Genomic DNA, 25,724 nt, shown 5'->3' with positions numbered 1-25,724 from the left:
AAGTCAAATTAAGAAGATTGTTACTTCTTGTAGTCAAACTGGCTCATTTATCAGATTTATAAGGTCAAAGTCCAAAATCAGTTCAATTAAGTCCCACAGTCAAACGTTTCACTGTTAAAAGGGATGCAACCTAGTAATATCCGAATACTATCGCTAAATACATGAGGGGAAGAATATGTGGCGCAACCGTTGCAACTCAAACGGATTGATGCCGTTAGAAAGTCAATGAAAGGCAGTTTTTGAAACTGTCGCTATTTCTTCAGCGCGCGATAACGGCTAGGATTGGTCCAACAGTAAAAAATGACTTATTTAACTTTATTTTTAAATAAAACTCTCCCACAGCGCCCAGTGCAATCACTGAGTTCCAGCAATCAAGTCAAATTAAGAAGAATGTTATTTCTTGTAGTCAAACTAGCTCATTTATATTATTTATCAGGTCACAGTCGAAAGTTAGTTCAATTAAGTCGCCCAGTCAATCGTTTCACTGTTAAAAGCGATATAACTTAGTAATATCGAAAAGATATCACTAAATACAGGTTGGTACGAATATGTGACGCAATCGTTGTAACTCTAACGGATTGATACCGCCAAGAAGTCAATGAAATGTAGTGTTTGAGAAGGTCTCTATTTCTTCAGTGCGTGCTAACGGCCAGGATTGGTCCTTGAGTAAAAAAAGACTTACTTATCTAAATTTTTAAATAAAGCCCTACCACAGAGCCTAGTGTAATCGCTGGTTTCCAGCAATCATGTCAATTTAAGAAGAATGATATTTTTTGGAGTCCAATTGGTTCATTTATCACATTTATAAGATCAAAGTCCAAAATCAGTTCAATTAAGTCCCACAGTCAAACGTTTCACTGTTAAAATGGATGCAACCTAGTAATATCCGAGTACTATCGCTAAATACATGTGGGGAGGAAAATGTGACGCAAAAGTTGTAACTCAAACGGATTGACACCGTTAGTAAGTCAATGAAATGTAGTTTTTGAAACTGTTGCTATTTCTTAAAAAATGAGTTATTTAACTTAATTTTTAAATAAAACTCTACCACAGCGCCCAGTACAATCGCTGAGTTCCAGGAATCAAGTCAAATTAAGAAGATTGTTACTTCTTGTAGTCAAACTGGCTCATTTATCACATTTATAAGGTCACAGTCCAGAATCAATTCAATTAATTCCCACAGTCAATCGCTTCACTGTTAAAAGCGATACAACCTAGTAATGTCGGAAAAAATCACTAAATACATGTTGGTACGAATATGTGACGCAACCGTTGTAACTCAAACGGATTGACACAGTTTGAAAGTCAATGAAATGTAATTTTTGAAACTGTCTCTATTTCTTCAGTGCAAACTAATGGCTGGGATTATTCCTACAGTAAAAAATGACTTATTTAACTCAATTTTTAAATAAAGCTCTACCACAGCGCCCAGTACAATCGTTGAGTTCCAGCAATCAAGTCAAATTAAGAAGATTGTTACTTCTTGTAGTCAAACTGGCTCATTTATCACATTTATAAGGTCAAAGTCCAAAATCAGTTCAATTAAGTCCCACAGTCAAACGTTTCACTGTTAAAATGGATGCAACCTAGTAATATCCGAGTACTATCGCTAAATACATGTGGGGAGGAAAATGTGACGCAACAGTTGTAACTCAAACGGATTGACACCGTTAGTAAGTCAATGATATGTAGTTTTTGAAACTGTTGCTATTTCTTAAAAAATGAGTTATTTAACTTAATTTTTAAATAAAACTCTACCACAGCGCCCAGTAGAATCGCTGAGTTCCAGGAATCAAGTCAAATTAAGAAGATTGTTACTTCTTGTAGTCAAACTGGCTCATTTATCACATTTATAAGGTCAAAGTCCAAAATCAGTTCAATTGAGTCCCACAGTCAAACTTTTCACTGTTAAAAGCGCTGCAATCTAGTAATATCCGAGTACTATCGCTAAAGACATGTGGGGAAGAAAATGGGACGCAACAGTTGTAACTGAAACGGATTGACACCGTTAGTAAGTCAATGAAATGTAGTTTTTGAAACTGTCGCTAATTCTTCAGCGCGCGGTAACGGCTAGGATTGGTCCCACAGTAAAAAATGACTTTCTAATTTAAATTTTTAATAAAGCGCTGCCACAGCGCCCAATGTAATCGCTTAGTTCCAGCCATCATGTCAAATTAAGGAGAATGTTATTTCTTGTAGTCAAACTGGCTCATTTAAAATATTTATCAGGTCACAGTCCAAAGTTAGTTCAATTAAGTCCCACAGTCAATCGTTTCACTGTTAAAAGCGATGCAACTTAGAAATATCGGAAGAAAATCACTAAATATACATTGGTACGAATATGTGACGCGACCGTTGTAACTCAAACGGATTGACACAGTTAGAAAGTCAATCAAAGGTAGTTTTAGAAACTGTCTCTATTTCTTCAGTGCAAACTAATGGCTGGGATTATTCCCACAGTAAAAAATGACTTATTTAACTTAATTTTTAAATAAAACTGTACCACAGCGCCCAGTGCAAGCGCTGAGTTCCAGCAATCAAGTCAAATTAAGAAGAATGTTACTTCTTGGAGACCAATTGGCTCATTTATTACATTTATAAGGTCAAATTCCAGAATCAGTTCAATTATTTTCCACAGTCAATCGTTTCACTGTTAAAAGCAATACAACTTAGAAATATCGGAAGAAAATCACTAAATATATGTTGGTACGAATATGTGACGCAACCGTTGTAAATCAAACGGATTGACACCGTTAGTAAGTCAATGAAATGTAGTTTTTGAAACTTTCTCTATTTCTTCAGTGCGAAATAACGGCTAGGATTGGTCCCACAGTAAAAAATGACTTATTTATCTTAATTTTTTAATAAAGTGCTACCACAGCACCGAGTGTAATCGCTGAGTTCCAGCAATCATGTCGAATTATAAAGAATGTTATTTCTTGTAGTCAAACTGGCTCATTTATAATATTTATCAGGTCACAGTCCAAGGTTAGTTCAATTAAGTCCCACAGTCAATCGTTTCACTGTTAAAAGCGATTCAACTTAGAAATATCGGAAGAAAATCACTAAATATATGTTGGTACGAATATGTGACGCAACCGTTGTAAATCAAACGGATTGACACCCTTAGTAAGTCAATGAAATGTAGTTTTTGAAACTTTCTCTATTTCTTCAGTGCGAAATAACGGCTAGGATTGGTCCCACAGTAAAAAATGACTTATTTATCTTAATTTTTTAATAAAGTGCTACCACAGCACCGAGTGTAATCGCTGAGTTCCAGCAATCATGTCGAATTATAAAGAATGTTATTTCTTGTAGTCAAACTGGCTCATTTATAATATTTATCAGGTCACAGTCCAAGGTTAGTTCAATTAAGTCCCACAGTCAATCGTTTCACTGTTAAAAGCGATTCAACTTAGTCATATCGGAAGAAAATCACTAAATACATGTTGGTACGAATATGTGACGCAACCGTTGTAACTCAAACGGATTAACACGGTTAGAAAGTCAATGAAATGTAATTTTTGAAACTGTCTCTATTTCTTCAGTGCAAACTAATGGCTGGGATTATTCCTACAGTAAAAAATGACTTATTTAACTCAATTTTTAAATAAAGCTCAACCACAGCGCCCAGTACAATCGTTGAGTTCCAGCAATCAAGTCAAATTAAGAAGATTGTTACTTCTTGTAGTCAAACTGGCTCATTTATCACATTTATAAGGTCAAAGTCCAAAATCAGTTCAATTAAGTCCCACAGTCAAACGTTTCACTGTTAAAATGGATGCAACCTAGTAATATCCGAGTACTATCGCTAAATACATGTGGGGAGGAAAATGTGACGCAACAGTTGTAACTCAAACGGATTGACACCGTTAGTAAGTCAATGAAATGTAGTTTTTGAAACTGTTGCTATTTCTTAAAAAATGAGTTATTTAACTTAATTTTTAAATAAAACTCTACCACAGCGCCCAGTACAATCGCTGAGTTCCAGGAATCAAGTCAAATTAAGAAGATTGTTACTTCTTGTAGTCAAACTGGCTCATTTATCACATTTATAAGGTCAAAGTCCAAAATCAGTTTAATTGAGTCCCACAGTCAAACTTTTCACTGTTAAAAGCGCTGCAATCTAGTAATATCCGAGTACTATCGCTAAAGACATGTGGGGAAGAAAATGGGACGCAACAGTTGTAACTGAAACGGATTGACACCGTTAGTAAGTCAATGAAATGTAGTTTTTGAAACTGTCGCTAATTCTTCAGCGCGCGGTAACGGCTAGGATTGGTCCCACAGTAAAAAATGACTTTCTAATTTAAATTTTTAATAAAGCGCTGCCACAGCGCCCAATGTAATCGCTTAGTTCCAGCCATCATGTCAAATTAAGGAGAATGTTATTTCTTGTAGTCAAACTGGCTCATTTAAAATATTTATCAGGTCACAGTCCAAAGTTAGTTCAATTAAGTCCCACAGTCAATCGTTTCACTGTTAAAAGCGATGCAACTTAGAAATATCGGAAGAAAATCACTAAATATACATTGGTACGAATACGTGACGCGACCGTTGTAACTCAAACGGATTGACACAGTTAGAAAGTCAATCAAAGGTAGTTTTAGAAACTGTCTCTATTTCTTCAGTGCAAACTAATGGCTGGGATTATTCCCACAGTAAAAAATGACTTATTTAACTTAATTTTTAAATAAAACTGTACCACAGCGCCCAGTGCAAGCGCTGAGTTCCAGCAATCAAGTCAAATTAAGAAGAATGTTACTTCTTGGAGACCAATTGGCTCATTTATTACATTTATAAGGTCAAATTCCAGAATCAGTTCAATTATTTTCCACAGTCAATCGTTTCACTGTTAAAAGCAATACAACTTAGAAATATCGGAAGAAAATCACTAAATATATGTTGGTACGAATATGTGACGCAACCGTTGTAAATCAAACGGATTGACACCGTTAGTAAGTCAATGAAATGTAGTTTTTGAAACTTTCTCTATTTCTTCAGTGCGAAATAACGGCTAGGATTGGTCCCACAGTAAAAAATGACTTATTTATCTTAATTTTTTAATAAAGTGCTACCACAGCACCGAGTGTAATCGCTGAGTTCCAGCAATCATGTCGAATTATAAAGAATGTTATTTCTTGTAGTCAAACAGGCTCATTTATAATATTTATCAGGTCACAGTCCAAGGTTAGTTCAATTAAGTCCCACAGTCAATCGTTTCACTGTTAAAAGCGATTCAACTTAGTCATATCGGAAGAAAATCACTAAATACATGTTGGTACGAATATGTGACGCAACCGTTGTAACTCAAACGGATTAACACGGTTAGAAAGTCAATGAAATGTAGTTTTTGAAAGTGTCTCTATTTCTTCAGCGCGAACTAACGGCTGGGATTGGTCCCACAGGAAAAAATGACTTACTTAACTTAATTTTTTAAAGGAATGCTACCACAGTGCCCAGTGCAATCGCTGAATTCCAGCAATCAAGTCAAATTAAGAAGAATGTTACTTCTTGTAGTCAAACTGGCTCATTTATCACATTTATAAAGTCAAAGTCCAAAATCAGTTCATTTAAGTCCCACAGTCAAACGTTTCACTGTTAAAAGGGATGCAACCTAGTAATATCCGAATACTATCGCTAAATACATGTGGGGACGAATATGTTGCGCAACCGTTGTAACTCAAACGGATTGATCCCGTTAGAAAGTCAATGACATGTAGTTTTTGAAACTGTCGCTAATTCTTCAGCGCGCGGTAACGGCTAGGGTTGGTCCCACACTAAAAAATGACTTTTTAATTTAAATTTTTAATAAAGCGCTGCCGCAGCGCCCAGTGTAATCGCTTAGTTCCAGCCATCATGTCAAATTAAGAAGAATGTTATTTCTTGAAGTCAAACTAGCTCATTTATAATATTTATCAGGTCACAGTCCAAAGTTAGTTCAATTAAGTCCCACAGTCAATCGTTTCGCTGTTAAAAGCGATGCAACTTAGAAATATCGGATAAAAATGGGGGTGGGCTAATTGAGTATGTAAAAAAGGGAGTGGTTTGTAAGCAAATAAACATAGCTAATCTTACAAGTAATGAAATTATATGTTCTGAGCTAAACGTCAGAAACAAAAAATGGACTATTATCACCCTTTATCGTCCACCACGTCATTCTAATCTTCAAAGTTTCTTTGAAGATTTGGAGAAAATTCTAAACAAAACACTCTCATTTTGTGATAACATCATTGTGATGGGGGACATAAACATTGATACTCATAATAAAAATGAAATAATAAATTATCATTACATAACTTCTCTTTGCGATACTTTTGACCTAAAAAACTTAGTCAAAGACAAAACATGTTTTGCAAGTGAACAAGGAACATCAATTGATGTTATTTTAACAAATAAACAAAGGTCTTTTCAAAACACTATGGTTACTGAGACTGGACTCAGTGACCATCATCTGATGATTACAACTTTCCTAAGATCTCATCTGGTAAGATTGAAACCAAAACTAATTGTTTATAGAAGTAACAGAAAGTTTGATAAGAGAAAGTTTCTTTCTGATGTTAGGAATACACGTTTTGATTTTAATGAAAATGACCCTGCTTCAAATTACGACCACTTGACAAAAACGTTTAGTTCTATTATTGAAAAGCATGCCCCGTTAAAACAGAAACTGCTCAGGGGAAATGAAGCACCTTTTATGAATAAAGAACTTAGGCAAGCCATTTATACCAGGTCAAGATTTAAAAACCGATACAATAAAGATCCTACTGAAGAAAACAAGATTAACTATAAAAAACAACGAAATAAGTGTGTTGGACTCAGAAAGAAAGCCATAAAAATGTATTTTAAAAATGTTATAGATTCTGGGATTGTAGAAAATAAAACTTTTTGGAAAACTATTAAGCCGTTTATAACCAATAAAAGTGGTTTGAACAATGATAACATTATGATTATCAAAGATGGTGCTCAGATAACCAATGACAGTGAGCTTGCTGAATTATTTAATGAACACTATATTAACATTGTAGAAAAAAGTAGTGGAACCAAGCCAATATCAATTGATTATCGAAATTCCTTAGACAAAGAGAAACTAATTAATGAGATAATTAAAACATACGAGAGTCATCCGAGTATTGTCAAAATTAAAGCCTGCAACGAAAATATAAATTTTTTTAACTTTGAGGAGGTAGATGACAACACAATCAAAAAACTTTTTACTAATTTAAACATAAATTCCTCTCCAGGTAGAGACAAAATACCCCCAAAGCTTGTGAAGTTAGCTAGTGAATATCTGATTGGCCCATTGAAAAATGCTATAAACAGCAGCATAAAATTGAATATTTTTCCCGATGGAGCCAAACGTGCAACGGTAGCACCTCTTGACAAAGGAGGCAAAGACAAACATAGCATTAAAAATTTTAGACCTGTCAGTGTGTTGAATGTATTTTCAAAATTCTATGAAAACATAATGAAGGATCAAATCATGTCTTTCATAGAATCGAAATTTTCAATATTTTTGTCAGCCTATCGGAAAAACTATAACACACAGCATGTCTTAATTCGTTTACTAGAAGAATGGAAAAAAAAACTTGATAAGAATTACGTGGTTGGTGCAGTCTTAATGGATCTATCAAAAGCATTCGATTGTGTGCCACATGATTTACTAATCGCTAAACTTGAGGCATATGGATTTGAAATTAATGCCCTGAAATTTGTCCTGTCATACCTAACAAATAGAGAACAATCTACTCGTATAAACGGACACTACAGTCTTTTCCAAATGATTCTTTCAGGCGTGCCGCAAGGATCAATCTTAGGCCCGATAATTTTTAATATTTTTCTTAACGATATTTTTCTTTTTATAACCAGAAGTGACCTACACAACTATGCTGATGATAATACATTGTCAAGCTTTTCCAATTCAATTCCAAACCTCATTAAAATTTTAGAAGGTGAGTCTGAGCAGGCGTTAGCATGGCTACATGAAAATAAAATGATTGCTAACCCTGACAAATTTCAATGCATTATAATCAGCAAAGATAGGATAGAAAACACAAGTAGTAAACTGATAAGAATCGGAGATAAAAACATATATTCGCAAGACACAGTCAAACTGTTAGGAGTTAAAATTGACAATAACCTTAGATTTGATCAGCACTTAAATGAGGTTTGCAAGAAAGCATCTGCGCAACTAAATGCTTTGTATAGATTTAAAAACATACTTCCTTTTAAAGCTAAGAGTGTCTTAGCAGAAAGTTTTGTGTATTCAAACTTTAACTACTGTCCACTTATTTGGAATTTCTCATCTTCAAAATCACTTTCTAGGGTCGAAAAACTCCATAAGCGAGCCCTAAAATTTGTAGATAGCGGATATTCAGAGAGAAAAGAAAGGTACATTTCTACCAAGAACAAAAGTAACTACATGAAAATTATGCGAATACGAAATCTATGTATAGAGATTTTTAAATCTCTTAATAATTTAAATCCGCCATTTATGTTAGACATCTTTCAACGCAGCGAAACAAACAGGCCAGTACGAAGTCAATATTTAAATAATCTTAAAACATTGAACTTTAATACAAAAAATTTTGGGGAAAAATGTCTTCGCTCATTGGGGCCTAAAATTTGGAATACTTTACCTTCCGAATTGAAAAGTTGTAACAGCCTTAAAAAATTTAAAACGAAACTAAAGGAGTATGATTTCAGTCACTCGGTCTATTTAAATATTTTTTCTTAATTTTTATACATTTTTCATAAAACCATAAACAAATTTTTGTCGGATTTGATTAGTTTCCTGTATATTTATAAGTATGTATTTATTTATTTTTTTATATCAGGAAGCTATATGTACATAGTTATTTCTCCGACGTTAAATAAATTAAGAAGAAAAAAAAAAAAAAATCGGAAGAAAATCACTAAATATATATTGGTACGAATATGTGACGCGACCGTTGTAACTCAAACGGATTGACACAGTTAGAAAGTCAATGAAATGTAATTTTTAAAACTGTCTCTATTTCTTCAGTGCAAACTAATGGCTGGGATTATTCTCACAGTAAAAAATGACTTATTTAACTTAATTTTTAAATAAAACTGTACCACAGCGCCCAGTGTAATCGCTGAAGTTCCAGCAATCATGTCGAATTAAGAAGAATGTTATTTCTTGTAGTCAAGCTGGCTCATTTATAATATTTATCAGGTCAAAGTCCAAAATCAGTTCAATTAAGTCCCACAGTCAAACGTTTCACTGTTAAAAGGGATGCAACCTAGTAATATCGGAATACTATCGCTAAATACATGTGGGGACGAATATGTGGCGCAACCGTTGTAACTCAAACGGATTGATACCGTTAGAAAGTCAATGAAATGTAGTTTTTAAAACTGTCGCTATTTCTTCAGCGCGCGATAACGGTTAGGATTGGTCCCACAGTGAAAAATGACTTTCTAATTTAAATTTTTAATAAAGCGCTGCCACAGCGCCCAGTGTAATCGCTTAGTTCCAGCCATCATGTCAAACTAAGAAGAATGTTATTTCTTGTAGTCAAACTGGCTCATTTATCACATTTATAAGGTCAAAGTCCAAAATGAGTTCAATTAAGTCCCACAGTCAATCGTTTCACTGTTAAAAGCGATATAACTTAGTAATATCGAAAAGATATCACTAAATACAGGTTGGTACGATTATGTGACGCAACCGTTGTAACTCAAACGGATTGATACGGCCAAGAAGTCAATGAAATGTTGTTTTTGAGAATGTCTCTATTTCTTCAGTGCGTGCTAACGGCCAGGATTGGTCCCACAGTAAAAAATGACTTATTTATCTTAATTTTTTAATAAGGTGCTACCACAGCGACAGTGTGATCGACGAGTTCCAGCCATCATGTCAAACTAAGAAGAATGTTATTTCTTGTAGTCAAACTGGCTCATTTATCAGTCACAGTCTAAAGTTAGTTCAATTAAGTTCCACAGTCAATCGTTTCACTGTTAAAAGCGATATAACTTAGTAATATCGAAAAGATATCACTAAATACAGGTTGGTACGAATATGTGACGTAACCGTTGTAACTCAAACGGATTGATATCGTCAGGAAGTCAATGAAATGTAATTTTTGAAACTGTCTCTATTTCTTCAGTGCAAACTAATGGCTGGGATTATTCCTACAGTAAAAAATGACTTATTTAACTCAATTTTTAAATAAAGCTCTACCACAGCGCCCAGTACAATCGTTGAGTTCCAGCAATCAAGTCAAATTAAGAAGATTGTTACTTCTTGTAGTCAAACTGGCTCATTTATCACATTTATAAGGTCAAAGTCCAAAATCAGTTCAATTAAGTCCCACAGTCAAACGTTTCACTGTTAAAATGGATGCAACCTAGTAATATCCGAGTACTATCGCTAAATACATGTGGGGAGGAAAATGTGACGCAACAGTTGTAACTCAAACGGATTGACACCGTTAGTAAGTCAATGAAATGTAGTTTTTGAAACTGTTGCTATTTCTTAAAAAATGAGTTATTTAACTTAATTTTTAAATAAAACTCTACCACAGCGCCCAGTACAATCGCTGAGTTCCAGGAATCAAGTCAAATTAAGAAGATTGTTACTTCTTGTAGTCAAACTGGCTCATTTATCACATTTATAAGGTCAAAGTCCAAAATCAGTTCAATTGAGTCCCACAGTCAAACTTTTCACTGTTAAAAGCGCTGCAATCTAGTAATATCCGAGTACTATCGCTAAAGACATGTGGGGAAGAAAATGGGACGCAACAGTTGTAACTGAAACGGATTGACACCGTTAGTAAGTCAATGAAATGTAGTTTTTGAAACTGTCGCTAATTCTTCAGCGCGCGGTAACGGCTAGGATTGGTCCCACAGTAAAAAATGACTTTCTAATTTAAATTTTTAATAAAGCGCTGCCACAGCGCCCAATGTAATCGCTTAGTTCCAGCCATCATGTCAAATTAAGGAGAATGTTATTTCTTGTAGTCAAACTGGCTCATTTAAAATATTTATCAGGTCGCAGTCCAAAGTTAGTTCAATTAAGTCCCACAGTCAATCGTTTCACTGTTAAAAGCGATGCAACTTAGAAATATCGGAAGAAAATCACTAAATATACATTGGTACGAATATGTGACGCGACCGTTGTAACTCAAACGGATTGACACAGTTAGAAAGTCAATCAAAGGTAGTTTTAGAAACTGTCTCTATTTCTTCAGTGCAAACTAATGGCTGGGATTATTCCCACAGTAAAAAATGACTTATTTAACTTAATTTTTAAATAAAACTGTACCACAGCGCCCAGTGCAAGCGCTGAGTTCCAGCAATCAAGTCAAATTAAGAAGAATGTTACTTCTTGGAGACCAATTGGCTCATTTATTACATTTATAAGGTCAAATTCCAGAATCAGTTCAATTATTTTCCACAGTCAATCGTTTCACTGTTAAAAGCAATACAACTTAGAAATATCGGAAGAAAATCACTAAATATATGTTGGTACGAATATGTGACGCAACCGTTGTAAATCAAACGGATTGACACCGTTAGTAAGTCAATGAAATGTAGTTTTTGAAACTTTCTCTATTTCTTCAGTGCGAAATAACGGCTAGGATTGGTCCCACAGTAAAAAATGACTTATTTATCTTAATTTTTTAATAAAGTGCTACCACAGCACCGAGTGTAATCGCTGAGTTCCAGCAATCATGTCGAATTATAAAGAATGTTATTTCTTGTAGTCAAACTGGCTCATTTATAATATTTATCAGGTCACAGTCCAAGGTTAGTTCAATTAAGTCCCACAGTCAATCGTTTCACTGTTAAAAGCGATTCAACTTAGTCATATCGGAAGAAAATCACTAAATACATGTTGGTACGAATATGTGACGCAACCGTTGTAACTCAAACGGATTGATACCGTTAGAAAGTCAATGAAATGTAGTTTTTGAAACTGTCGCTATTTCTTCAGCGCGCGATAATGGCTAGGATTGGTCCCACAGTAAAAAATGACTTTCTAATTTAAATTTTTAATAAAGCGCTGCCACAGCGCCCAGTGTAATCGCTTAGTTCCAGCTATCATGTCAAATTAAGAAGAATGTTATTTCTTGAAGTCCAATTGGTTCATTTATCACATTTATAAGGTCACAGTCCAGAATCAGTTCAATTAATTCCCAGAGTCAATCGCTTCACTGTTAAAAGCGATACAACCTAGTAATATCGGAAAAAAATCACTAAATACATGTTGGCACCAATATGTGACGCGACCGTTGTAACTCAAACGGATTGATACCGTTAGAAAGTCAATGAAATGTAGTTTTTGAAACTGTCGCTATTTCTTCAGCGCGCGATAACGGCTAGGATTGGTCCCACATTGAAAAATGACTTTCTAATTTAAATTTTTAATAAAGCGCTGCCACAGCGCCCAGTGTAATCGCTTAGTTCCAGCCATCATGTCAAACTAAGAAGAATGTTATTTCTTGTATTCAAACTGGCTCATTTATCACATTTATAAGGTCAAAGTCCAAAATCAGTTCAATTAAGTCCCACAGTCAATCGTTTCACTGTTAAAAGCGTTGTAACTCAAACGGATTGATCCCGTTAGAAAGTCAATGACATGTAGTTTTTGAAACTGTCGCTAATTCTTCAGCGCGCGGTAACGGCTAGGGTTGGTCCCACACTAAAAAATGACTTTCTAATTTAAATTTTTAATAAAGCGCTGCCGCAGCGCCCAGTGTAATCGCTTAGTTCCAGCCATCATGTCAAATTAAGAAAATTGTTACTTCTTGTAGTCAAACTGGCTCATTTATCACATTTATAAGGTCAAAGTCCAAAATCAGTTCAATTAAGTCCCACAGTCAAACGTTTCACTGTTAAAATGGATGCAACCTAGTAATATCCGAGTACTATCGCTAAATACATGTGGGGAGGAAAATGTGACGCAACAGTTGTAACTCAAACGGATTGACACCGTTAGTAAGTCAATGAAATGTAGTTTTTGAAACTGTTGCTATTTCTTAAAAAATGAGTTATTTAACTTAATTTTTAAATAAAACTCTACCACAGCGCCCAGTACAATCGCTGAGTTCCAGGAATCAAGTCAAATTAAGAAGATTGTTACTTCTTGTAGTCAAACTGGCTCATTTATCACATTTATAAGGTCACAGTCCAGAATCAGTTCAATTAATTCCCACAGTCAATCGCTTCACTGTTAAAAGCGATACAACCTAGTAATGTCGGAAAAAATCACTAAATACATGTTGGTACGAATATGTGACGCAACCGTTGTAACTCAAACGGATTGACACAGTTTGAAAGTCAATGAAATGTAATTTTTGAAACTGTCTCTATTTCTTCAGTGCAAACTAATGGCTGGGATTATTCCTACAGTAAAAAATGACTTATTTAACTCAATTTTTAAATAAAGCTCTACCACAGCGCCCAGTACAATCGTTGAGTTCCAGCAATCAAGTCAAATTAAGAAAATTGTTACTTCTTGTAGTCAAACTGGCTCATTTATCACATTTATAAGGTCAAAGTCCAAAATCAGTTCAATTAAGTCCCACAGTCAAACGTTTCACTGTTAAAATGGATGCAACCTAGTAATATCCGAGTACTATCGCTAAATACATGTGGGGAGGAAAATGTGACGCAACAGTTGTAACTCAAACGGATTGACACCGTTAGTAAGTCAATGAAATGTAGTTTTTGAAACTGTTGCTATTTCTTAAAAAATGAGTTATTTAACTTAATTTTTAAATAAAACTCTACCACAGCGCCCAGTACAATCGCTGAGTTCCAGGAATCAAGTCAAATTAAGAAGATTGTTACTTCTTGTAGTCAAACTGGCTCATTTATCACATTTATAAGGTCAAAGTCCAAAATCAGTTCAATTGAGTCCCACAGTCAAACTTTTCACTGTTAAAAGCGCTGCAATCTAGTAATATCCGAGTACTATCGCTAAAGACATGTGGGGAAGAAAATGGGACGCAACAGTTGTAACTGAAACGGATTGACACCGTTAGTAAGTCAATGAAATGTAGTTTTTGAAACTGTCGCTAATTCTTCAGCGCGCGGTAACGGCTAGGATTGGTCCCACAGTAAAAAATGACTTTCTAATTTAAATTTTTAATAAAGCGCTGCCACAGCGCCCAATGTAATCGCTTAGTTCCAGCCATCATGTCAAATTAAGGAGAATGTTATTTCTTGTAGTCAAACTGGCTCATTTAAAATATTTATCAGGTCACAGTCCAAAGTTAGTTCAATTAAGTCCCACAGTCAATCGTTTCACTGTTAAAAGCGATGCAACTTAGAAATATCGGAAGAAAATCACTAAATATACATTGGTACGAATATGTGACGCGACCGTTTTAACTCAAACGGATTGACACAGTTAGAAAGTCAATCAAAGGTAGTTTTAGAAACTGTCTCTATTTCTTCAGTGCAAACTAATGGCTGGGATTATTCCCACAGTAAAAAATGACTTATTTAACTTAATTTTTAAATAAAACTGTACCACAGCGCCCAGTGCAAGCGCTGAGTTCCAGCAATCAAGTCAAATTAAGAAGAATGTTACTTCTTGGAGACCAATTGGCTCATTTATTACATTTATAAGGTCAAATTCCAGAATCAGTTCAATTATTTTCCACAGTCAATCGTTTCACTGTTAAAAGCAATACAACTTAGAAATATCGGAAGAAAATCACTAAATATATGTTGGTACGAATATGTGACGCAACCGTTGTAAATCAAACGGATTGACACCGTTAGTAAGTCAATGAAATGTAGTTTTTGAAACTTTCTCTATTTCTTCAGTGCGAAATAACGGCTAGGATTGGTCCCACAGTAAAAAATGACTTATTTATCTTAATTTTTTAATAAAGTGCTACCACAGCACCGAGTGTAATCGCTGAGTTCCAGCAATCATGTCGAATTATAAAGAATGTTATTTCTTGTAGTCAAACTGGCTCATTTATAATATTTATCAGGTCACAGTCCAAAATCAGTTCAATTGAGTCCCACAGTCAAACGTTTCACTGTTAAAAGGGATGCAACCTAGTAATATCCGAATACTATCGCTAAATACATGTGGGGACGAATATGTGGCGCAACCGTTGTAACTCAAACGGATTGATCCCGTTAGAAAGTCAATGACATGTAGTTTTTGAAACTGTCGCTAATTCTTCAGCGCGCGGTAACGGCTAGGGTTGGTCCCACACTAAAAAATGACTTTTTAATTTAAATTTTTAATAAAGCGCTGCCGCAGCGCCCAGTGTAATCGCTTAGTTCCAGCCATCATGTCAAATTAAGAAGAATGTTATTTCTTGAAGTCAAACTAGCTCATTTATAATATTTATCAGGTCACAGTCCAAAGTTAGTTCAATTAAGTCCCACAGTTAATCGTTTCGCTGTTAAAAGCGATGCAACTTAGAAATATCGGAAGAAAATCACTAAATATATATTGGTACGAATATGTGACGCGACCGTTGTAACTCAAACGGATTGACACAGTTAGAAAGTCAATGAAATGTAATTTTTAAAACTGTCTCTATTTCTTCAGTGCAAACTAATGGCTGGGATTATTCTCACAGTAAAAAATGACTTATTTAACTTAATTTTTAAATAAAACTGTACCACAGCGCCCAGTGTAATCGCTGAAGTTCCAGCAATCATGTCGAATTAAGAAGAATGTTATTTCTTGTAGTCAAGCTGGCTCATTTATAATATTTATCAGGTCAAAGTCCAAAATCAGTTCAATTAAGTCCCACAGTCAAACGTTTCACTGTTAAAAGGGATGCAACCTAGTAATATCGGAATACTATCGCTAAATACATGTGGGGACGAATATGTGGCGCAACCGTTGTAACTCAAACGGATTGATACCGTTAGAAAGTCAATGAAATGTAGTTTTTGAAACTGTCGCTATTTCTTCAGCGCGCGATGACGGTTAGGATTGGTCCCACAGTGAAAAATGACTTTCTAATTTAAATTTTTAATAAAGTGCTACCACAGCGACAGTGTGATCGACGAGTTCCAGCCATCATGTCAAACTAAGAAGAATGTTATTTCTTGTAGTCAAACTGGCTCATTTATCAGTCACAGTCCAAAATCAGTTCAATTAAGTTCCACAGTCAATCGTTTCACTGTTAAAAGCGATATAACTTAGTAATATCGAAAAGATATCACTAAATACAGGTTGGTACGAATATGTGACGTAACCGTTGTAACTCAAACGGATTGATATCGTCAGGAAGTCAATGAAATGTAGTGTTTGAGAAGGTCTCTATTTCTTCAGTGCGTGCTAACGGCCAGGATTGGTCCTAGAGTAAAAAAAGACTTATTTATCTAAATTGTTAAATAAAGCCCTACCACAGAGCCTAGTGTAATCGCTGGTTTCCAGCAATCATGTCAATTTAAGAAGAATGTTATTTCTTGGAGTCCAATTGGTTCATTTATCACAATTATAAGGTTATAGTCCAGAATTAGTTCAATTAATTCCCAGAGTCAATCGCTTCACTGTTAAAAGCGATACAACCTAGTAATATCGGAAAAAAATCACTAAATACATGTTGGTACGAATATGTGACGCGACCGTTGTAACTCAAACGGATTGATACCGTTAGAAAGTCAATGAAATGTAGTTTTTGAAACTGTCGCTATTTCTTCAGCGCGAGATAATGGCTAGGATTGGTCCCACAGTAAAAAATGACTTTCTAATTTAAATTTTTAATAAAGCGCTGCCACAGCGCCCAGTGTAATCGCTTAGTTCCAGCTATCATGTCAATTTAAGAAGAATGTTATTTCTTGTAGTCAAACTAGCTCATTTACAATATTTATCAGGTCACAGTCCAAAGTTAGTTTAATTAGTTCCCACAGTCAATCGTTTCACTGTTAAAAGCGATGCAACTTAGAAATATCGGAAAAAAATCACTAAATATATATTGGTACGAATATGTGACGCAACCGTTGTAACTCAAACGGATTGACACAGTTAGAAAGTCAATGAAATGTAATTTTTGAAACTGTCTCTATTTCTTCAGTGCAAACTAATGGCTGGGATTATTCCCACAGTAAAAAATGACTTATTTAACTTAATTTTTAAATAAAACTCTACCACAGCGCCCAGTAAAATCGCTGAGTTCCAGCAATCAAGTCAAATTAAGAAGAATGTTATTTCTTGAAGTCCAATTGGTTCATTTATCACATTTATAAGGTCACAGTCCAGAATCAGTTCAATTAATTCCCAGAGTCAATCGCTTCACTGTTAAAAGCGATACAACCTAGTAATATCGGAAAAAAATCACTAAATACATGTTGGCATCAATATGTGACGCGACCGTTGTAACTCAAACGGATTGATACCGTTAGAAAGTCAATGAAATGTAGTTTTTAAACTGTCGCTATTTCTTCAGCGCGCGATAACGGCTAGGATTGGTCCCACAGTGAAAAATGACTTTCTAATTTAAATTTTTAATAAAGCGCTGCCACAGCGCCCAGTGTAATCGCTTAGTTCCAGCCATCATGTCAAACTAAGAAGAATGTTATTTCTTGTAGTCAAACTGGCTCATTTATCACATTTATAAGGTCAAAGTCCAAAATCAGTTCAATTAAGTCCCACAGTCAATCGTTTCACTGTTAAAAGCGATATAACTTAGTAATATCGAAAAGATATCACTAAATACAGGTTGGTACGATTATGTGACGCAACCGTTGTAACTCAAACGGATTGATACCGCCAAGAAGTCAATGAAATGTTGTTTTTGAGAATGTCTCTATTTCTTCAGTGCGTGCTAACGGCCAGGATTGGTCCCACAGTAAAAAATGACTTATTTATCTTAATTTTTTAATAAGGTGCTACCACAGCGACAGTGTGATCGATGAGTTCCAGCAATCATGTCAAATTAAGAAGAATGTGATTTCTTGTAGTCAAACTAGCTCATTTATAATATTTTTCAGGTCACAGTCCAAAGTTAGTTCAATTAAGTCCCACAGTAAATCGTTTCACTGTTAAAAGCGATGCAACTTAGAAATATCGGAAGAAAATCACTAAATATATATTGGTAGGAATATGTGACGCAACCGTTGTAAATCAAACGGATTGACACCGTTAGTAAGTCAATGAAATGTAGTTCTTGAAACTTTCTATATTTCTTCAGCGCGAACTAACGGCCGGGATTGGTCCCACAGAAAAAAATGACTTACTTAACTTAATTTTTAAAATAAAACGTTACCACAGTGCCCAGTGCAATCGCTGAGTTCCAGCAATCAAGTCAAATTAGGAAGAATGTTACTTCTTGTATTGAAACTGGCTCATTCATCACATTTATAAGATCAAAGTCCAAAATCGGTTCAATTGAGTCCCACAGTCAAACGTTTCACTGTTAAAAGCGATGCAACCTAGTAATATCCGAGTACTATCGCTAAATGCATGTGGGGAGGAATATGTGACGCAGCAGTTGTAACTCAAACGGATTGATACCGTTAGAAAGTCAATAAAATGTAGTTTTTGAAACTGTTGCTATTTTTTCAGTGCGTGCTAACGGCCAGGATTGGTCCCAGAGTAAAAAAAGACTTATTTATCTAAATTTTTAATAAAGCGCTGCCACAGCGCCCAGTGTAATCGCTTAGTTCCAGCCATCATGTCAAATTAAGGAGAATGTTATTTCTTGTAGTCAAACTAGCTCATTTACAATATTTAACAGGTCACAGTCCAAAGTTAGTTTAATTAATTCCCACAGTCAATCGTTTCACTGTTAAAAGCGATGCAACTTAGAAATATCGGAAGAAAATCACTAAATATATATTGGTACGAATATGTGACGCGACCGTTGTAACTCAAACGGATTGACACAGTTAGAAAGTCAATGAAATGTAATTTTTGAAACTGTCTCTATTTCTTCAGTGCAAACTAATGGTTGGGATTATTCCCACAGTAAAAAATGACTTATTTAACTTAATTTTTAAATAAAACTCTACCACAGCGCCCAGTACAATCGCTGAGTTCCAGCAATCAAGTCAAATTAAGAAGATTGTTACTTCTTGTAGTCAAACTGGCTCATTTATCACATTTATAAGGTCAAAGTCCAAAATCAGTTCAATTAAGTCCCACAGTCAATCGTTTCACTGTTAAAAGCGATATAACTTAGTAATATCGAAAAGATATCACTAAATACAGGTTGGTACGATTATGTGACGCAACCGTTGTAACTCAAACGGATTGATACCGCCAAGAAGTCAATGAAATGTTGTTTTTGAGAATGTCTCTATTTCTTCAGTGCGTGCTAACGGCCAGGATTGGTCCCACAGTAAAAAATGACTTATTTATCTTAATTTTTTAATAAGGTGCTACCACAGCGACAGTGTGATCGATGAGTTCCAGCAATCATGTCAAATTAAGAAGAATGTGATTTCTTGTAGTCAAACTAGCTCATTTATAATATTTTTCAGGTCACAGTCCAAAGTTAGTTCAATTAAGTCCCACAGTAAATCGTTTCACTGTTAAAAGCGATGCAACTTAGAAATATCGGAAGAAAATCACTAAATATATATTGGTAGGAATATGTGACGCAACCGTTGTAAATCAAACGGATTGACACCGTTAGTAAGTCAATGAAATGTAGTTCTTGAAACTTTCTATATTTCTTCAGCGCGAACTAACGGCCGGGATTGGTCCCACAGAAAAAAATGACTTACTTAACTTAATTTTTAAAATAAAACGTTACCACAGTGCCCAGTGCAATCGCTGAGTTCCAGCAATCAAGTCAAATTAGGAAGAATGTTACTTCTTGTATTGAAACTGGCTCATTCATCACATTTATAAGATCAAAGTCCAAAATCGGTTCAATTGAGTCCCACAGTCAAACGTTTCACTGTTAAAAGCGATGCAACCTAGTAATATCCGAGTACTATCGCTAAATGCATGTGGGGAGGAATATGTGACGCAGCAGTTGTAACTCAAACGGATTGATACCGTTAGAAAGTCAATAAAATGTAGTTTTTGAAAATGTTGCTATTTTTTCAGTGCGTGCTAACGGCCAGGATTGGTCCCAGAGTAAAAAAAGACTTATTTATCTAAATTTTTAATAAAGCGCTGCCACAGCGCCCAGTGTAATCGCTTAGTTCCAGCCATCATGTCAAATTAAGGAGAATGTTATTTCTTGTAGTCAAACTAGCTCATTTACAATATTTAACAGGTCACAGTCCAAAGTTAGTTTAATTAATTCCCACAGTCAATCGTTTCACTGTTAAAAGCGATGCAACTTAGAAATATCGGAAGAAAATCACTAAATATATATTGGTACGAATATGTGACGCGACCGTTGTAACTCAAACGGATTGACACAGTTAGAAAGTCAATGAAATGTAATTTTTGAAACTGTCTCTATTTCTTCAGTGCAAACTAATGGCTGGGATTATTCCCACAGTAAAAAATGACTTATTTAACTTAATTTTTAAATAAAACTCTACCACAGCGCCCAGTACAATCGCTGAGTTCCAGCAATCAAGTCAAATTAAGAAGATTGTTACTTCTTGTAGTCAAACTGGCTCATTTATCACATTTATAAGGTCAAAGTCCAAAATCAGTTCAATTAAGTCCCACAGTCAATCGTTTCACTGTTAAAAGCGATATAACTTAGTAATATCGAAAAGATATCACTAAATACAGGTTGGTACGATTATGTGACGCAACCGTTGTAACTCAAACGGATTGATACCGCCAAGAAGTCAATGAAATGTTGTTTTTGAGAATGTCTCTATTTTTTCAGCGCGTGCTAACGGCCAGGATTGGTCCCACAGTAAAAAATGACTTATTTATCTTAATTTTTTAATAAGGTGCTACCACAGCGACAGTGTGATCGCTTAGTTCCAGCCATCATGTCAAATTAAGGAGAATGTTATTTCTTGTAGTCAAACTAGCTCATTTACAATATTTAACAGGTCACAGTCCAAAGTTAGTTTAATTAATTCCCACAGTCAATCGTTTCACTGTTAAAAGCGATGCAACTTAGAAATATCGGAAGAAAATCACTAAATATATATTGGTACGAATATGTGACGCGACCGTTGTAACTCAAACGGATTGACACAGTTAGAAAGTCAATGAAATGTAATTTTTGAAACTGTCTCTATTTCTTCAGTGCAAACTAATGGCTGGGATTATTCCCACAGTAAAAAATGACTTATTTAACTTAATTTTTAAATAAAACTCTACCACAGCGCCCAGTACAATCGCTGAGTTCCAGCAATCAAGTAAAATTAAGAAGATTGTTACTTCTTGTAGTCAAACTGGCTCATTTATCACATTTATAAGGTCAAAGTCCAAAATCAGTTCAATTAAGTCCCACAGTCAATCGTTTCACTGTTAAAAGCGATATAACTTAGTAATATCGAAAAGATATCACTAAATACAGGTTGGTACGATTATGTGACGCAACCGTTGTAACTCAAACGGATTGATACCGCCAAGAAGTCAATGAAATGTTATTTTTGAGAATGTCTCTATTTCTTCAGTGCGTGCTAACGGCCAGGATTGGTCCCACAGTAAAAAATGACTTATTTATCTTAATTTTTTAATAAGGTGCTACCACAGCGACAGTGTGATCGATGAGTTCCAGCAATCATGTCAAATTAAGAAGAATGTGATTTCTTGTAGTCAAACTAGCTCATTTATAATATTTTTCAGGTCACAGTCCAAAGTTAGTTCAATTAAGTCCCACAGTAAATCGTTTCACTGTTAAAAGCGATGCAACTTAGAAATATCGGAAGAAAATCACTAAATATATATTGGTAGGAATATGTGACGCAACCGTTGTAAATCAAACGGATTGACACCGTTAGTAAGTCAATGAAATGTAGTTCTTGAAACTTTCTATATTTCTTCAGCGCGAACTAACGGCCGGGATTGGTCCCACAGAAAAAAATGACTTACTTAACTTAATTTTTAAAATAAAACGTTACCACAGTGCCCAGTGCAATCGCTGAGTTCCAGCAATCAAGTCAAATTAGGAAGAATGTTGCTTCTTGTATTGAAACTGGCTCATTCATCACATTTATAAGATCAAAGTCCAAAATCGGTTCAATTGAGTCCCACAGTCAAACGTTTCACTGTTAAAAGCGATGCAACCTAGTAATATCCGAGTACTATCGCTAAATGCATGTGGGGAGGAATATGTGACGCAGCAGTTGTAACTCAAACGGATTGATACCGTTAGAAAGTCAATAAAATGTAGTTTTTGAAACTGTTGCTATTTTTTCAGTGCGTGCTAACGGCCAGGATTGGTCCCAGAGTAAAAAAAGACTTATTTATCTAAGTTTTTAATAAAGCGCTGCCACAGCGCCCAGTGTAATCGCTTAGTTCCAGCCATCATGTCAAATTAAGGAGAATGTTATTTCTTGTAGTCAAACTAGCTCATTTACAATATTTAACAGGTCACAGTCCAAAGTTAGTTTAATTAATTCCCACAGTCAATCGTTTCACTGTTAAAAGCGATGCAACTTAGAAATATCGGAAGAAAATCACTAAATATATATTGGTACGAATATGTGACGCGACCGTTGTAACTCAAACGGATTGACACAGTTAGAAAGTCAATGAAATGTAATTTTTGAAAATGTCTCTATTTCTTCAGTGCAAACTAATGGCTGGGATTATTCCCACAGTAAAAAATGACTTATTTAACTTAATTTTTAAATAAAACTCTACCACAGCGCCCAGTACAATCGCTGAGTTCCAGCAATCAAGTCAAATTAAGAAGATTGTTACTTCTTGTAGTCAAACTGGCTCATTTATCACATTTATAAGGTCAAAGTTCAAAATCAGTTCAATTAAGTCCCACAGTCAATCGTTTCACTGTTAAAAGCGATATAACTTAGTAATATCGAAAAGATATCACTAAATACAGGTTGGTACGATTATGTGACGCAACCGTTGTAACTCAAACGGATTGATACCGCCAAGAAGTCAATGAAATGTTGTTTTTGAGAATGTCTCTATTTCTTCAGTGCGTGCTAACGGCCAGGATTGGTCCCACAGTAAAAAATGACTTATTTATCTTAATTTTTTAATAAGGTGCTATCACAGCGACAGTGTGATCGATGAGTTCCAGCAATCATGTCAAATTAAGAAGAATGTGATTTCTTGTAGTCAAACTAGCTCATTTATAATATTTTTCAGGTCACAGTCCAAAGTTAGTTCAATTAAGTCCCACAGTAAATCGTTTCACTGTTAAAAGCGATGCAACTTAGAAATATCGGAAGAAAATCACTAAATATATATTGGTAGGAATATGTGACGGAACCGTTGTAAATCAAACGGATTGACACCGTTAGTAAGTCAATGAAATGTAGTTCTTGAAACTTTCTATATTTCTTCAGCGCGAACTAACGGCCGGGATTGGTCCCACAGAAAAAAATGACTTACTTAACTTAATTTTTAAAATAAAACGTTACCACAATGCCCAGTGCAATCGCTGAGTTCCAGCAATCAAGTCAAATTAGGAAGAATGTTGCTTCTTGTATTGAAACTGGCTCATTCATCACATTTATAAGATCAAAGTCCAGAATCGGTTCAATTGAGTCCCACAGTCAAACGTTTCACTGTTAAAAGCGATGCAACCTAGTAATATCCGAGTACTATCGCTAAATGCATGTGGGGAGGAATATGTGACGCAGCAGTTGTAACTCAAACGGATTGATACCGTTAGAAAGTCAATAAAATGTAGTTTTTGAAACTGTTGCTATTTTTTCAGTGCGTGCTAACAGCCAGGATTGGTCCCAGAGTAAAAAAAGATTTATTTATCTATATTTTTAATAAAGCGCTGCCACAGCGCCCAGTGTAATCGCTTAGTTCCAGCCATCATGTCAAATTAAGGAGAATGTTATTTCTTGTAGTCAAACTAGCTCATTTACAATATTTAACAGGTCACAGTCCAAAGTTAGTTTAATTAATTCCCACAGTCAATCGTTTCACTGTTAAAAGCGATGCAACTTAGAAATATCGGAAAAAAATCACTAAATATATATTGGTACGAATATGTGACGCGACCGTTGTAACTCAAACGGATTGACACAGTTAGAAAGTCAATGAAATGTAATTTTTGAAACTGTCTCTATTTCTTCAGTGCAAACTAATGGCTGGGATTATTCCCACAGTAAAAAATGACTTATTTAACTTAATTTTTAAATAAAACTCTACTACAGCGCCCAGTACAATCGCTGAGTTCCAGCAATCAAGTCAAATTAAGAAGATTGTTACTTCTTGTAGTCAAACTGGCTCATTTATCACATTTGTAAGGTCAAAGTCCAAAATCAGTTCAATTAAGTCCCACAGTCAAACGTTTCACTGTTAAAAGCGATATAACTTAGTAATATCGAAAAGATATCACTAAATACAGGTTGGTACGATTATGTGACGCAACCGTTGTAACTCAAACGGATTGATACCGCCAAGAAGTCAATGAAATGTTGTTTTTGAGAATGTCTCTATTTCTTCTGTGCGTGCTAACGGCCAGGATTGGTCCCACAGTAAAAAATGACTTATTTATCTTAATTTTTTAATAAGGTGCTACCACAGCGACAGTGTGATCGATGAGTTCCAGCAATCATGTCAAATTAAGAAGAATGTGATTTCTTGTAGTCAAACTAGCTCATTTATAATATTTTTCAGGTCACAGTCCAAAGTTAGTTCAATTAAGTCCCACAGTAAATCGTTTCACTGTTAAAAGCGATGCAACTTAGAAATATCGGAAGAAAATCACTAAATATATATTGGTAGGGTTATGTGACGCAACCGTTGTAAATCAAACGGATTGACACCGTTAGTAAGTCAATGAAATGTAGTTCTTGAAACTTTCTATATTTCTTCAGCGCGAACTAACGGCCGGGATTGGTCCCACAGAAAAAAATGACTTACTTAACTTAATTTTTAAAATAAAACGTTACCACAGTGCCCAGTGCAATCGCTGAGTTCCAGCAATCAAGTCAAATTAGGAAGAATGTTACTTCTTGTATTGAAACTGGCTCATTCATCACATTTATAAGATCAAAGTCCAAAATCGGTTCAATTGAGTCCCACAGTCAAACGTTTCACTGTTAAAAGCGATGCAACCTAGTAATATCCGAGTACTATCGCTAAATGCATGTGGGGAGGAATATGTGACGCAGCAGTTGTAACTCAAACGGATTGATACCGTTAGAAAGTCAATAAAATGTAGTTTTTGAAACTGTTGCTATTTTTTCAGTGCGTGCTAACGGCCAGGATTGGTCCCAGAGTAAAAAAAGACTTATTTATCTAAATTTTTAAATAAAGCGCTACCACAGAGCCTAGTGCAATCGCTGGTTTCCAACAATCATGTCAATTTATGAAGAACGTTATTTCTTGGAGTCCAATTGGCTCATTTATCACATTTATAAGGTCACAGTCCAGAATCAGTTCAATTAATTCCCAGAGTCAATGGCTTCACTGTTAAAAGCGATACAACTTAGTAATATCGGACAAAAATCACTAAATACATGTTGGTACGAATATGTGACGCAACCGTTGTAAGTCAAACGGATTGACACAGTTAGAAATTCAATGAAAGGTAGTTTTAGAAGCTGTCTCTATTTCGTCGATGCAAACTAATGGCTGGGATTATTCCAAGAGTAAAAAATGACTTATTTGACTTAATTTTCAAATAAAACTGTACCACAGCGCCCAGTGCAATCGCTGAATTCCAGCAATCAAGTCAAATTAA

This window comes from Hydractinia symbiolongicarpus, chromosome 9 (genome assembly GCF_029227915.1).
Source record: "Hydractinia symbiolongicarpus strain clone_291-10 chromosome 9, HSymV2.1, whole genome shotgun sequence".
NCBI lineage: Eukaryota > Metazoa > Cnidaria > Hydrozoa > Anthoathecata > Hydractiniidae > Hydractinia > Hydractinia symbiolongicarpus.
This window is presented reverse-complemented; position numbering follows the sequence as displayed.